Genomic DNA, 16,392 nt, shown 5'->3' on the forward strand with positions numbered 1-16,392 from the left:
GCAGTGCGAAGCCACCGAATACGAAGATCTGTCCGAGGAGGAAAACCTCACCCTGGACCACATCGTTACCCGTGATCGAAGGGGCCATCGAACCTTATGGTGATGGCACTGTGGAACTCTCAATGAAAGCACCAATATCGGTGTCAAAACCGGCGGATCTCGGGTAGGGGGTCCCGAACTGTGCGTCTAAGGCGGATGGTAACAGGAGGCAGGGGACACGATGTTTACCCAGGTTCAGGCCCTCTTGATGGAGGTAATACCCTACGTCCTGCTTGATTGTTCTTGATGATATGAGTATTACAAGAGTTGATCTACCACAAGATCGTAGAGGCTAAAACCCTAGAAGCTAGCCTATGGTATGATTGTCTCCTGTCCTACGGACTAAACCCTCCGGTTAATATAGACATTGGAGGGGGCTAGGGTTACACATAGTCGGTTACAGGGGAGGAGATGTACATATCTATATTGCCAAGCTAGCCTTCCACGCCAAGGAGAGTCCCATCCGGACACGGGACGAAGTCTTCAATTTGTACCTTCACAGTCCAACAGTCCGGCCAAAGGATATAGTCCGGCTGTCCGGAGACCCCCTAATCCAGGACTCCCTCACACGCTCTCTCTGTCGAACATGCCCACCCCTTTAATTCCGCCCACCCACAGCCACTAATATCTCAAAGGATAATTATGTATCTCACACATATGCCTAAGGTTAACTTGAGTTCTGGAACCATATGAATACATACAATGGGATTCCAGCAGAGCACCTTTTGTTGTGAGATCTTGCTCTCTCTCTCTCTCACACACACACACACGTAGACATTGTTTATCGCTTCATTTTCTCCGGCACTTGCATGCACATCGTTTTGTTTATCTCCGTGATGCTTTAAGTATGCCTTGCACGCATCCCATCCACCTATCTCTTAATATAGATATGGGTCACACAAACTCCTTCTCCCTACTAGCAAGATGCCCATGCGTTGCACGGAACATCAAGATGCATTTGTATGATTAGTTTATCTTCTGGGAGAAAAAGATGAACGAAGGAATGCCTTATTTGCAAATGTGGAGAGGGGTGTGGGTATCTTTTTGCGAAATTGCCATAGTTTCCTTCCTATCCGTCAGATATAAATCGGATGGCCTATATTGCAGGATGGCAGGAACACCATCATCACCAACTCTGTTCTTTATAAGATTACAGATATGTAAGTGCCACTGCCCCCCCACCCCCCCACACACACACACACACTTCCGACACCGAAGGAGTAGGGTGACACCTCAATCTTGATACTAATCTATCGACTAGCTGCTCTCTCAAACACACACACACACACACTACCCAACACCGAAGGAGTAGGGTGGCACCTCGATCTTGATAGTAATCTATCTACTCCTCTTTCAAACACACACACACATGCACACACACACTCTCTCTAGTTGTGCCTCTGTGCCTACTGCGCACACTCTCGATACGTCTTTCTCTCCCTCCCCTTCCCCACCCCAAGCCTAACAATGATAGCAGAAGGGTGACAACTCGATCTGATCTTAATCTGTCAATCAGTTTCTCTCTCAAACATTGTGTCTCTATGCCTTGCTCAAACACACGAGATACGTCTTTTTCTCCGTAGCCCCCTCGATATGTAGACTTCTCGCGCGCGCACAGCTGTAGTGACGATGACCCTGAACCCAATGTGCCTTGTTTTCACCCTTTTTTTTGTTAATTAAAAAGACAATCTTTTCTTTGTTACTACTAGTGAATCTGAAATCATTCGGGGCAGACATATAATATATCACTTCAACCCAATTACCGCAGTAATTATTTTAGAAGAAACTAGCTAGATGCTCGTGCATTGCACGGAACATCAAGATGCATTTGTATGAGTAGTTTGTCTTGTGAGAGACTAGCAAGATGCTCATGCATTGCACGGAACATCAAGATGCATTTATATGAGTAGTTTATCTTGTGAGAGAAAATGATGAACGAGGGAAGGCCTTATTTGCAAATTTGGAGAGGGGTATGGGTATAGTTTTGCAAAATTGCCATAGTTTCCTTCCTATCCGTCAGACATAAATCGGACGGCCTATATTGCAGGATGGTAGGCACACCATCATCACCAACTCAGTTTTATATCTCTGACTCCTATAAAAGACTTAGTTGGTGAGGATGGTGTGTCTGCCATCCGTCATTTCTGACCATCAGATCTGCATCTATCGACTATGATGTAAGTCGTGGCATTTCTCCAACAATACCCCACTTCTCTGCTCCAATTTGCAGAAACCCCTTAGTATCTTGAAACCAACCACATCCCTCCCCCACCTCATCAAAACAGCCATAAGGAATATATTTTGAGTGAAACCTAATACGAGTATATTTTTAGTGATATATACACCAAACTAGAGTGTTTTTCTTTCAAGTTTGTGAACATGTATTATTCTATTTTGGATTCGTTGCAACGCACGGACACATTGCTAGTAAGATTAGAGAAAAGGATAAACGAGGGAAGGCCTTATTTGCAAACGTGGAGAGGGGTGTGGGTATCTTTTTGCAAAATTGCGATAGTTTCCTTCCTATCCATTAGATATAATTCTGACGGCCTATATTGCAGGATGGCATGCACACCATCATCACCAACTCTGTTTTTTACTCCCTCCGTTCTTAAACATTTGTCTTTTTAGAGATTTCAACAAGTGACTACATACAGTGCAAAATGAGTGAATCTACACTCTAAAATATGTCTACATACACATCCGTATGTGGTACTCCATTTGAAATCTGAAAAAGACAAATATTTTGGAACGGATGGAGTATAAGAGTAGACATGGAGAGAGATATCTCCAGCATGGTCTAAAACAAAAATGTGTTGGACTGGTTAGCATCGGATGCTCGCAACGCGATGACCTGAGTTTGAATTCTGTCTTTAACTTTAGATTTTAATAGTATATAATACTTATTTAATATATACTTCTTTCGCTACTGTACTGACAGTGGAACCCACAGAGTACTTAGAATTCAAGATTAAGGATGGACTTGTTTCTTTTTAACTTTTTGTACGAAGCTGTAGCCACCATGCAATTATCGTGTACACTGTACATGCAATTAACTTTTTATAGAGGAAGAATCATACACGCAATTTATACGGTGGACGGGAGGAGCTCGGCCAGTGTTGCATTTAATTCCGACCCGCTCATGAACGGACGTGTGGCCGGAGTAGGTTTCTCGGTTTGCATGTGCATTTAACGGAGGGGTTTGATGGAGGCGAGGAGGCGTGTTCAGCCGGGCGTGCAACGGGCGGCGCAGTACTATTCGATTTGATAGCGGGCGGAGCAGTTCCCAATACAGCTTTAATGCAGACGAGGGAGGGGTAGCGGTTCACGAAATGTTGAACTGCCAATGATGCATCCTCCTTCAATTAGCATCGTGCATGCACGAGGGAAGTAATGGGAGGAGGACTGGGAAAAGAGGTTGCACGATGTGAATGCAACGTAGTTTGCACTCATATAAAGGAACCCCTCCATTCCAATGCATCTACCACATCATACACATGTAAGCATTTGCCTAAGCACCTACACTAAGCACAAAAGTGCTCACTCCACACCCATGGCGGTGATGCGCGCGAGCGGCAAGCGGCTGAGCCAAATGGTCCACGATGCCGGCTTGCGGCATGGCGCCGGGGATCGTCTCCAGACGGTGTTCGCGACCGGCTGGTGGATGGCCGCCGTCGACGCCAACTACAACTCTCAGTTGGACCAGATGATCATTGCCACCACCAACAAGTTCACCATCCTCAAGAAGCTCAAGGACGACATCGCTGTACTCCTCCAGCCCGCGCGCCCGGGCTTCTCATTGCCTGCCACCCTAATCGGCCTCCATGGCTGGAACCTCTTTCAAGCACTGGTGGGCCTGCGACTGCCCGCCGATGCCACAAAGAGTGTCCAACTGGAGGTCGGGCTCTCCGGGAGGTGCCTCGCCCTACAAGAATTCGTCGACGTACACATCCACATGTACGAGAAAATCGTGTACATAGGTATCTACAAGGCCATTGAGGACACTATGACGTTGGCCTTCCTCAACCGGCTGGAAGCCTTGGATGCCTTTGCTGAGAAGCACCTTGACCTTGCAACAAAAGCCGCCACTCCTTAGCCGCCGGTCAATGGCTCGGCGCACTGAATTGAGGAGGAGGAGGTCGTATGTTGATGGATGCATCTTTCTTCTTGCCTCCTGTAACCACCACTACGATCGCATCATCATGGCCTTAATTCTTACTGTGCTATTGCATTCTCGTTCCAGTCAATACCGACATGTGCGATCCCTTTTCTTAATTATATGCATCACTGTAACTAGTACTCCATCCGTCAATTTATAAGATGTGCTTACCTTTTCCATCAACTTCGTGCAACGCACGGGCATCTTGCTAGAAACACTAGAACATGTCAGACCGCATGTGACCAAACCGATGATGCGCCACTAGTAGAAAAGGGGCCTAATGTTCACCTCATTAGTCCCGGTTTGTATTTGAGCCGGCACTAATGTGACCATTAGTGCCGGTTCCAATGGCTAGGCGGGCGGCGCTCATTAGTACCAGTTCGTGGCCAAACTTTAGTACCGCTTCGTGCCACGAACCAGTACTAAAGAGGTGGTGGCCTTTAGTACGGGTTGGTGGCTCCGACCAGTACTAAAGACCCCCCTTTAGTACGGGTTCATGCCACCAACCGGTACTAAAGGGGTGCGCTGCCACCCGCCATGCACAGTGTTTAGTCCCACCTCGCTAGTTGAGAGGAGCTCGCACCGGTTTATAAGCCCTGCCGCGGCTACCATGTCGAGCTCCTCTCTAAGCAGGCCTTTGTGGGCCTATTGCAAGTCTTCTGCCCTATGGAGCCTACTGGGCCATACGGGCCTTCATCCTGGCCCAACTAGAGGTTGGGTTTCTAGTCGTATGCCGGCCGTGCCGGCCGAGTAGGTGTGCTGTTTTTTCTTTATTTCAAAAAAATCCTTTAGTACCGGTTGGTGTTACCAACCGGTACTAAAGGGCTGCTCCTCTCCCTCGGCGCTGGCTCGTGCCACGTGATGGCCCTTTAGCGATGGTTCATGCAGAACCGGTACTAAAGGGGGTGACCTTTAGTCCCCACCCTTTAGTGCCGGTTACAGAACCTACACTAAAGGGCCTTACGAACCGGTGCGATAGCCCGGTTCTGCACTAGTGCGCCAACCTAGCTACTACGTACCCTGCTTATCTTGCGGAAATAGCCCCGCCCTAGCGTTCCAATCGTTATTTCTATCTATGGATCGTGCCAATGAGCAGAACCAAATGTGACAATTTATACATTTTTCTCTACTCCTACTCCTATAAAAGACTCAGTTGGTGATGGTGGTGTGTCTGCCATCCGTCATTTCTGACCATTAGATCTGCATCTAACGGGTGTGAGGTAAGTTGTGGCATTTTTGCAACAATAGCCCACTTCTCTGCTCCAATTTGCAGAAAACCCCTTACTATCTTGAAAGCAACCACATCCCTCCCTCACCTTGCTACCTCTTGAGCACTGCATTGGTTTTCCCTTGAAGAGGAAAGGGTGATGCAGCAAAGTAGCGTAAGTATTTCCCTCAGTTTTTGAGAACCAAGGTATCAATCCAGTAGGAGGCTACGCGCGAGTCCCTCACACCTACACAAAACAAATAAATCCTTGCAACCACTAGTAGAAAAGGGGGCTTTGGTCCAGGCCGGGTAACCCCATTAGTCCCAGTTCAGTCCAGAACCGGGACCAATGGGGCATTGGTCCCAGTTCGTGAGCCCAGGGGGGCGGCCGGGCCACGTGGGCCATTGGTCCTGGTTCATCTAGACCTTTTGGTCCCGGTTGGTGGGATGAACCGGGACCGATGGGCCTCGCTCCTGGCCCACAACCATTGGTCCCGGTTCGTGCCACAAACCGGGACTAAAGATTAGACCTTTAGTCCCGGTTTGAGGCACAAACCAGGACTAATGGGGATGAGACCTTTAGTCCCGGTTCGTGCCACGAACCGGTACTAAAGGTCCCATTTTCAAACTATACCCCCCCCCCCTGTGGATAGGCTTTTTAGTTTTAAAAAAAATAAAAGAAAATGATGGAAATGTCAAAAAAATAAAAGAAAATAAGGTTCCCATGTGATATGTGGTCTAGTTGTTGGGAAAATTTGCAAATGTGAATTTTGACTTTATTTGCAAAATCTCTCTGGAATTTGTAAAAATGGGCATAACTTTTGCATACTAACTCGGATGAAAAAGTTTTTTATATGAAAAATCATCTACTCAAAAAGTTACATCCAAATTTAACGGGGGGAACCCCATTAAACAGTTTCAAAATCCTCAAAAACCTAATAGAAAAAAGTTACGGGGCTTTTAAGATCTAGAGTGAAAAAAATCGAAAAAATTCAAACAGTGGGCAAACTGTGGTCAAACAATGGTCAAACTAATTATTCTAGAATATTAGTGTTACTAAATAATTATTTCAGTTATTTCAATTTTGGTCAAATCTGGTCAAACTGTGGTCAAACTGTGGTCAAATAATGGTCAAACTAATTATTCAAGAAATATTAGTGTTACTAAATAATTATTGTTTTTTAAAACAATAGTTTCAAAATAAAACTATGAAATGTGTCACTTCATGCTCAAGCAAAATTCCTGAAGGTCAATAGGATTGACATCTTAGTATTGTCAGGAAAACCACAAGTGCAGACTTGGAACGAGGGAGAATAGAACCCGGAAGTTAAGCGTGCTCAGGCTGGGGGAGTGGGAGGATGGGTGACCGTTCGGGAAGTTAAATGATTTGGAATGATGAGGGGTGATTAGAGGATAAATTGAGAAGTGATGAGGGGTGGTGATTACAGACTAGAGGTTAAAATAATTCAGAAATTTGAAAATAAAAAAATTTCCAAAAAAAATTTCAAAAAAAAAATCATAAAATTTCCTTTAGTCCCGGTTGGTGTTACCAACCGGTACTAAAGGTGGAGCTCCACGTGGCCGCGCCCTTTAGTCATTAGTACCGACATTTTAGTCCCGGTTTCAGAACCGGGACTAAAGGCCCTTATGAACCGGGACTAAAGGCCCTTTTTCTACTAGTGAACCAACGCGATATGGGGTTGTCAATCCCTACACGGTCACTTACGAGAGTGAGATCTGATAGATATGATAAGATAAGATTTTTGGTATTTTTATGATAAAGCTGCAAAGTAAAATAAAAGGCAATGAAAATAACTAAGTGTTGGAAGATTAATATGATGGAAGATAGACCCGGGGGCCATAGGTTTCACTAGTGGCTTCTCTCAAGAGCATAAGTATTCTACGGTGAGTGAACAAATTATTGTTGAGCAATTGACAGAATTGAGCATAGTTATGAGAATATCTAGGTATGGTCATGTATATAGGCATCACGTCCGAGACAAGTAGACCGACTCCTGCCTGCATCTACTACCATTACTCCACACATCGACCGCTATCCAGCATGCATCTAGAGTATTAAGTTCATAAGAACAGAGTAACGCTTTAAGCATGATGACATGATGTAGAGGGATAAATTCATGCAATATGATAAAAAAACCCATCTTGTTATCCTCGATGGAAACAATACAATACGTGCCTTGCTGCCCCTACTGTTGCTGGGAAAGGAGACCGCAAGATTGAACCAAAAGCTAAGCACTTCTCCCATTGCAAGAAAGATCAATCTAGTAGGCCAAACCAAACTGATAATTCGAAGAGACTTGCAAAGATAACCAATCATACATAAAAGAATTCAGAGAAGATTCAAATATTGTTCATAGATAAATTTGATCATAAACCCACAATTCACCGGTCTCAATAAACACACTTCAAAAGAAGATTACATCGAATAGATCTCCACAAGAGAGGGGGAGAACATTGTATTGAGATCCAAAAAGAGAGAAGAAGCCATCTAGCTAATAACTATGGACCCGAAGGTCTGAGGTAAACTACTCACACTTCATCGGAGAGGCTATGGTGTTGATGTAGACGCCCTCCGTGATCGATGCCCCCTCCGGCGGAGCTCCGAAACAGGCACCAAGATGGGATCTCGTGGATACAGAAAGTTATGGCGGTGGAATTAGGGTTTTGGCTCCGTATCGGATCGTTTGGGGGTACGTAGGTATATATAGGAGGAAGGAGTACATCGGTGGAGCAACAGGGGGCCCACGAGGGTGGAGGGTGCGCCTCCGGGTTGGGGGTAGGCGCGCCCCCCTACCTCGTGGCTTCCCTGTTGGTTGCTTGACGTAGGGTCCAAGTCTCCTGGATCTTGTTCGTTCCAAAAATCACGTTCCCGAAGGTTTCATTCCGTTTGTACTCCGTTTGATATTCTTTTTCTGCGAAACTCTGAAATAGGCAAAAACAGTAATTCTGGGCTGGGCCTCCGGTTAATAGGTTAGTCCCAAAAATGATATAAAAGTGAATAATAAAGCCCAATAATGTCCGAAACAGAATATAATATAGCATGGAGCAATCAAAAATTATAGATACGTTGGAGACGTATCAAACATCCCCAAGCTTAATTCCTGCTCGTCCTCAAGTAGGTAAATGATAAAAACAGAATTTTTGATGTGGAATGCTACTAGGAATAATTTCAATGTAATTCTTCTTAATTGTGGTATGAATATTCAGATTCGGAAGATTCAAGACAAAAGTTTAATATTGACATAAAAATAATAATACTTCAAGCATACTAACTAAGCAATTATGTCTTCCCAAAATAACATGGCCAAAAAAAGGTATCCCTACAAAATAATATAGTCTGGCTATGCTCCATCTTCACCACACAAAGTATTCAAATCATGCACAACCCCGATGACAAGCCAAGCAATTGTTTCATACTTTGGACATTCTCAAACTTTTTCAATCTTCACGCAATACATGAGCGTGAGCCATGGACATAACACTATATGTGGAATGGAAAGGTGGTTGTGGAGAAGACAAAAAGGGTGAAGATAGTCTCACATGAACTAGGCGTATCAATGGGCTATGGAGATGTCCATCAATAGATATCAATGTGAGTGAGTAGGGATTTCCATGCAACGGATGCAATAGAGCTATAAGTGTATGAAAGCTCAACAAAAGAAACTAGTGGGTGTGCATCCAACTTGCTTGCTCACGAACACCTAGGGCATTTTGAGGAAGCCCATCATTGGAATATACAAGCCAAGTTCTATAATGTAAAATTCTCACTAGTATATGAATGTGACAACATAGGAGACTCTCTATCATGAAGATCATGGTGCTACTTTGAAGCACAAGTGTGGTAAAAGGATAGTAGCTTTGTCCCTTCTCTCTCTTTCTCTTATTTTTGTTTTTTTATTTGGGCCTTTTCTCTTTTTTATGGCCTCTTTTTTTCTTTTATTTGGGCTTCTTTGGCCTCTTTTTTTCGTCCGGAGTCTCATCCCGACTTGTGGGGGAATCATAGTCTCCATCACCCTTTCCTCACTTGGGACAATGCTCTAATAATGATGATCATCACACTTATATTTACTTACAACTCAACAATTACAACTCAATACTTAGAACAAAATATGACTCTATGTGAATGCTTCCGGCGGTGTACCGGGATATGCAATGAATCAAGAGTGACATGTATGAAAGAATTATGAACGGTGGCTTTGCCACAAATACGATGTCAACTACATGATCATGCAAAGCAATATGACAATGATGGAGCGTGTCATAATAATCGGAACGGTGGTAAGTTGCACGGCAATATATCTCGGTATGGCTATGGAAATGCCATGATAGGTAGGTATGGTGGCTATTTTGAGTAAGGTATATGGTGGGTGTATGATACCGGCAAAAAGTGCGTGGTATTAGGGAGGCTAGCAATGGTGGAAGGAAGAAAAGTGTGTATAATCCATGGACTCAACATTAGTCATAAAGAACTCGTATACTTATTGCAAAAATCTACAAGTTATCAAAGCAAAGTATTACGCGCATGCTCCTAGGGGGATAGATTGGTAGGAAAAGACCATCGGTCGTCCCCGACCGCCACTCATAAGGAAGACAATCAATAAATAAATTATGCTCCGACTTCATCACATAACGGTTCACCATACGTGCATGCTACGGGAATCACAAACTATAACACAGATATCTCTCAAATTCACAACTACTCAACTAGCATGACTCTAATATCACCATCTTTATATCTCAAAACAATCATCAAGCATCAAACTTCTCTTAGTATTCAACACACTCATAAGAAAGTTTTTACTAATCTTGTATAGCTAGCATATTAGGATTATTTAAGAAAATTACCATGCTATTTAAGACTCTCAAAATAATCTAAGTGAATCATGAGAGATCAATAGTTTCTATAACACAAATCTACCTCCGTGCTCTAAAAGATATAAGTGAAGTACTATAGCAAAACTATATAACTCAAAAGATATAAGTGAAGCACATAGAGTATTCTAATAATTTCCGAATCATGTGTGTCTCTATCAAAAGGTGTGTACAGCAAAGATGATTGTGTAAAACTAACAAATAAAGACTCAAATCATACAAGATGCTCCAAGCAAAACACATATCATGTGGTGAATAAAAATATAGCTCCAAGTAAAGTTACCAATAGAAGTAGACGAAAGAGGGGATGCCTTCCGGGGCATCCCCAAGCTTTGTCTTTTTGGTGTCCTTATATTATCTTGGGGGTTCCATGGGCATCCCCAAGCTTAGGCTCTTTCCACTCCTTGTTCCATAACCCATCAAATCTTTACCCAAAACTTGAAAACTTCACAACACAAAACTTAAAGTAGAAAATCTCGTGAGCTCCGTTAGCGAAAGAAAACAAAACACCACTTCAAGGTACTGTAATTAACTCATTATTTATTTATATTTGTGTTAAACCTACTGTATTCCAACTTCTCTATGGTTTATAAACTATTTTACTAGCCATAGATTCATCAAAATAAGCAAACAACACACGAAAAACAGAATCTGTCAAAAACAGAACAGTCTGTAGTAATCTGTAGCTAGATCAAACTCTGGAACCCCAAAAATTCTAAAATAAATATCTGGACGTTATTAATTTATCTATTAATCATCTTCAAAAAGAATTAACTAAATAACACTTACCAAATAAAAATGGCAGCAGTTCTCGTGAGCGCTAAAGTTTCTGCTTTTTACAGCAAGATTACCAAGACTTTCCCCAAGTCTTCCCAATGGTTCTACTTGGCACAAACACTAATTAAACACAAAAAAACACAACCAAAACAGAGGCTAGATAAATTATTTATTAAATAACAGCAAGGAAAAATATCGGGTTGACTCCCAACAAGCGCTTTTCTTTAAAGCCTTTTTAGCTGGGCATTGATAATTTCAATGATGCTCACATGAAAGACAAGAATTGAAGCACAAAGAGAGCATCATAAAACATGTGACAAACACATATAAGTCTAACATACTTCCTATGCATAGCCATCTTACAGGAAAACAAATTATCATGGCAAGCAAGAACTAGCATATGCATGGAAGAGTTAAGAAACAATAGTAATTTCAACATAACGAGAGGTACTTTAGTAACATTAAAATTTCTACCACCATATTTTCCTCTCTCATAATGATTACATGTAGGATCGTAAGCAAATTCAACAAAATAGCTATCACCTAAAATATTTTCAACACGATCCACATGCATGCAGAGTTGACGCTCTTCCAAAATAGTGGGATCAACATTAACTAAAGTCATGATTTCTCCAAACCCACTTTTATCAAAATTTTCATAAGATAGAACATTCTCCAAATATGTGGGATCTAAAGTTGACACTTTTCCAAACCCAGTTTCAATCATATTGCAAACACTAGTATCAATCTCATATTCATCATGGGGCTTAAATAAATCTTCAAGATCATAACACTACTAGAAAAAGGGCTATAGATGGGATTGACACTAATGGCGCACCAGACAAGCGGTGCACCATTAGTATATACTAATGGATCACCACCTTCTGATACGCCATTAGAGCTGAAACTACTAATGGCGCACCTGGCCCAGGGTCATCATGGGGCTTAAATAAATCTTCAAGATCATAACACTACTAGAAAAATGGCTATAGATGGGATTGACACTAATGGCGCACCAGACAAGCGGTGCACCATTAGTATATACTAATGGCGCACCACCTTCTGATACGCCATTAGAGCTGAAACTACTAATGGCGCACCTGGCCCAGGGTGCGCCATTAGTATCAATTTTTTTTGAACTAGTGCGCATGTCCAAACATACTAATGGCGCATCCAGACACAGTACGCCATTACTAGTTGTAACTAGTAATGGCGCACCTGTCAGAAAGTGCGCCACTAATGTTTTTTTATTATATTTTTATTCCTTTTTTTTGCAAAACTACTAATGGCGCACTGTTCGACCGTGCGCCATTACTAGTTTAAACTAGTAATGGCGCACCGTGGAACAGTGCGCCATTAGTATGTTTTTTTTGCAAAACTACTAATGGCGCACCACCATAAGGTGCGCCATTAGTAACCTGGATTACTAATGGCGCATTTAGAGTTGGTGCGCCATTAGTAAGTGGGCAGCAACAAGATATTTTGGACAGCCTCTCCTACCCACACTCACTTTCTCCCCACTTCATTCTCTCCACCTCCTCCTTGTCTCGGGTGCCTCCTCTTTTTCACCTCATTTCCACCATAGATTCATTCAATTTAAGTGGTTAAATTACCTTGTTTTGATAGGTAACTAAGGGGGAAGCTATATTTATGTTGTTCTCCCTACAACAATGTGCACATGCACTTTTTATGGCCTAGCTAGATCTATGTATGTTCGTGGTGTTGCATATGTTTGTGGTGTTGCATATGTGTTTGTGTTTGGAGGTGTACCGGTATTTCAAATGCGATAGTTGCCAATATTTTGCCGGAATGTTGATTCATTTCCGTTTCGGCGAGAATTTTGGCATTAAGCATTCTTTTTTGGTCCTATTTTTAGGGAAAGTCATGCCAAATTTTTTCTTGGTTCTAAAATATTGTTTTGCTCTACCCCGTAGGAGACCATGGTCCGCACGATGACCGAAGGCATCGTGAATAGGTTTTTGAGGTCCGCGAAGGGCGAGATGCTTCAAAAGAATGAGATGGAGATAAGATGTCCGTGTCGAAGATGCAAGCTGAAGAGCCTTATTGCGGACCCGGAATCCAGGCAGGTGCGGGACCATCTGCTCTTGCGTGGTTTCATGGATGGCTATCGGTGGCAAGGTGATGAAGATGACTACAAAGTCGTCCATGGGTGCCGGGCAAGAAATGAGGAAGGGCAGCAAGACAACCACTGCGGCTCGGGCGGGCGAGAAGACGAAGAATCCCCAGGAGATGATCATGACGGTGATGCTGTACACAGTCATCATGTAGAAGATGCAGGACACGATGATGAGGAAGATGCCGGAGCAGACGACGGGCATGATCATGAAGATGATGATGCCGGCGGAGCAGACGACGCTGGACCATCGATGGGCTGGGTGCAGGACCCTCATATTCAAGAGCCGCTTCTCAAGCAGACGGATAACGCAAGAGCTGCCGCCCAAGAGAAAGCCAAGATGGATCAACTTGAGTTAGACGCGGTTAATCCATTGTATGAAGGATGCAGGCCCGAGGATACCCGCCTGAAAGTAACGCTCATGGCTCTGGAGATGAAGGTAAAACACAAAATGACCGACGCATGCTTCGACGAGAACATGTCATTCTTGCACGAACGTCTTCCCAAGGGGAACAAGTGCCCGACCAGTTTGGAGGAGGCGAAGAAAATCATGTGTCCTCTGGATTTACCGCACGTGAAATACCATGTGTGCATGAACAATTGCATCATTTATCGGGACGAGCACGCGGAGTCTACCATATGTCCAGTGTGCGGCGTCACTCGATACAAGAAGGGGAAGAAAGCTCCTCGAAAAGTGGTGTGGTACTTTTTGATCACTCCTCGTCTGCAGCTATATTTCGCGGACCCTAAGGTAGCAAAGCTCCTGCGTTGGCACGCGGATAGGGAGGAGAAGAAGCGAGAAGATGACGCAAATGATCCGGAGATAGATAAAAAAGACAAGATGCTGAGTCACCCTAAGGATGCGAGCCAGTGGCAAGCGTTGAACTTCGAAGACCTAGAATTTGGGAACGATCCAAGGAACATCGTGCTGGGCGTGAGCACTGATGGAGTCAATCCGTTTGGCAGCCAGAGAAGCACACATAGCACCTGGCCTGTGTTTGTGTGGATGTACAACCTTCCCCCCTGGTAGTGCATGAAGAGGAAGTACATTCACATGAGTATGCTAATTGAAGGACCGAAACAACCAGGGAACGACATCAATCTGTATCTGGGGCTGCTGAAAGAGGAGCTTGACACGCTGTGGAAAACGCCAGCCAATACGTGGGACGCCGCAGAGAAAGAATATTTCCCTATGAGAGCCGCGCTGCTCATGACGGTGCACGACTATCTCGGTTACGGACATGTCGCGGGGCAGGTGGTCCACAGATTTTCTGGATGCGTCAGGTGCATGGATGACACAACGTATCGCCAGCTAGATAGAGATCCCGGGTCTTCGAAAACCGTGTTCATGGAACATCGAAGGTGGCTTCGCGACGATGACCCGTGGAGAAAACGCAAGGATTTTTTCGATGGTGAAACCGAAACAGGAGGACGCCCGCGTACGAGGAGCAGCGAGGAAATAGACGAGCTGTTGAAAAATTGGAAAGGTAAGCAGATACCTAGACCCAACAAAGCAGAAGTTCAGCGGGATGAAGTCTCACGACTGTCACGTGCTGATGATGCAGATACTTCTAGTTGCAATCCGTGGGATCATGGACGCGCACGTCCGTGAAACGCTATTTGGCCTATGCAACTTTTTCGACGTCATCTCTCGGAAGTCTGTGGGCGTGAGGCAACTCAGTAGGCTACAGGAAGAGATCATGGTGATGCTATGCGAGCTTGAGATGTACTTGCCGCCCGCATTCTTTGGCGTTATGGTGCATCTGCTGGTCCATATCGTGGACGATATCATCCAACTCGGGCCGATGTTCCTGCACAGCATGATGTCGTTCTAAAGGATGAATGGTGTCATCAAAGGATACATTCGCAACATGTCACGTCCAGAGGGAAGCATAGCTAGGGGCTTTCTGACCGAAGAGTGCATCTCCTACTGCATGAATTATCTAGGCATCGAGAACCCCGTTGGTCTGCCCGTCAATAGGCACCTCGACAGGCTCGCTGGATGGGGTCACCGTGAGGGTCGCCGCGAAATGCATGTCGACTTCGAGGGTCGACTCGCCGACTTTGAAAGAGCAAACCTAGTCGTGCTACAACACATAGACGTGGTAGATCCTTGGGTGGTAGAGCACAAAACCTTTATTAAGAAGACGTACAATGACCGAGGCCAACAGAGGACAGATGGAGATATACTCAAAGAGCACAACTCATGTTTCACGCGTTGGTTCAAGCAGAAGCTTCTGTCGTACCCTTTACATGAGGATTCTTCCGCGAAAGAACAACTCATATTCGCCTTGTCACAGGGCGCCGAGCACAACCTGATGACCTATGAGGCGTACGATATCAACGGCTACACATTCTACACCGAGGCCAAGGACATGAAGAGCGATGGTTATCAGAACTCCGGGGTAACAATGGAATCCTACACCAGTAACGACAAGGACAGATACTACGGAAGGATCGAGGAGATCTCGGAGCTGAGCTACCCTGGAGAGAAGGTCCCGATGTTCCGTGTCAGATGGGCGTAGAGCGTCCTAAAATAAGACCGGTATTTCACCACCATGGTTATACCCGAAGCCAAATCCAAGACCGCGGGCGCAAACGTCACTGCGAAAAATGAGCCATGGGTACTGGCTTCCCAAGTGGACCAATGCTTCTTCATTACCGACCCGTCAAAGCCCAGTCGTGTTGTCGTGAGGAGAGGCAAAAGGAAGATCATTGGAATGGATGGAGTAGCCAATGAGCAAGACTTCGAAAAGTACGGCGACCCGAGGATCGAACATGACGACGATGATGAAGTAGCAGCATACACCACAAGAAGAAGCAGGACCACCCTACCTAAAGGTCGTCCGTTCCACAGAAGAACTCCATTTGCGAAAAAGAAGGACAAGAAGATTGTGAACAGATAGCTAGCTAAGATCGATTGTATTTAAATCGTAGCCTTCATTTCTCAATTGTATTTCATGGGCACTTTTTGAACTATGATGAATATTTTTAAATTTCATGGACACTCGATCTCGATCCCTCCATCTCGATCGCTATCCCACCTCGCCAGATCCGGTCCCCCTCACCGCCGAGCACCCCCCGGTCCACCGGCCGCCGCCGCCGACCCCCCGCACCCTCGATTCCCCTACTCAACCGCCGCCGCCGACCCCCCGCACCCCGCCCCTACTCAACCGCCGCCGC

This window comes from Triticum dicoccoides, chromosome 2A, assembly GCF_002162155.2.
Source record: "Triticum dicoccoides isolate Atlit2015 ecotype Zavitan chromosome 2A, WEW_v2.0, whole genome shotgun sequence".
NCBI lineage: Eukaryota > Viridiplantae > Streptophyta > Magnoliopsida > Poales > Poaceae > Triticum > Triticum dicoccoides.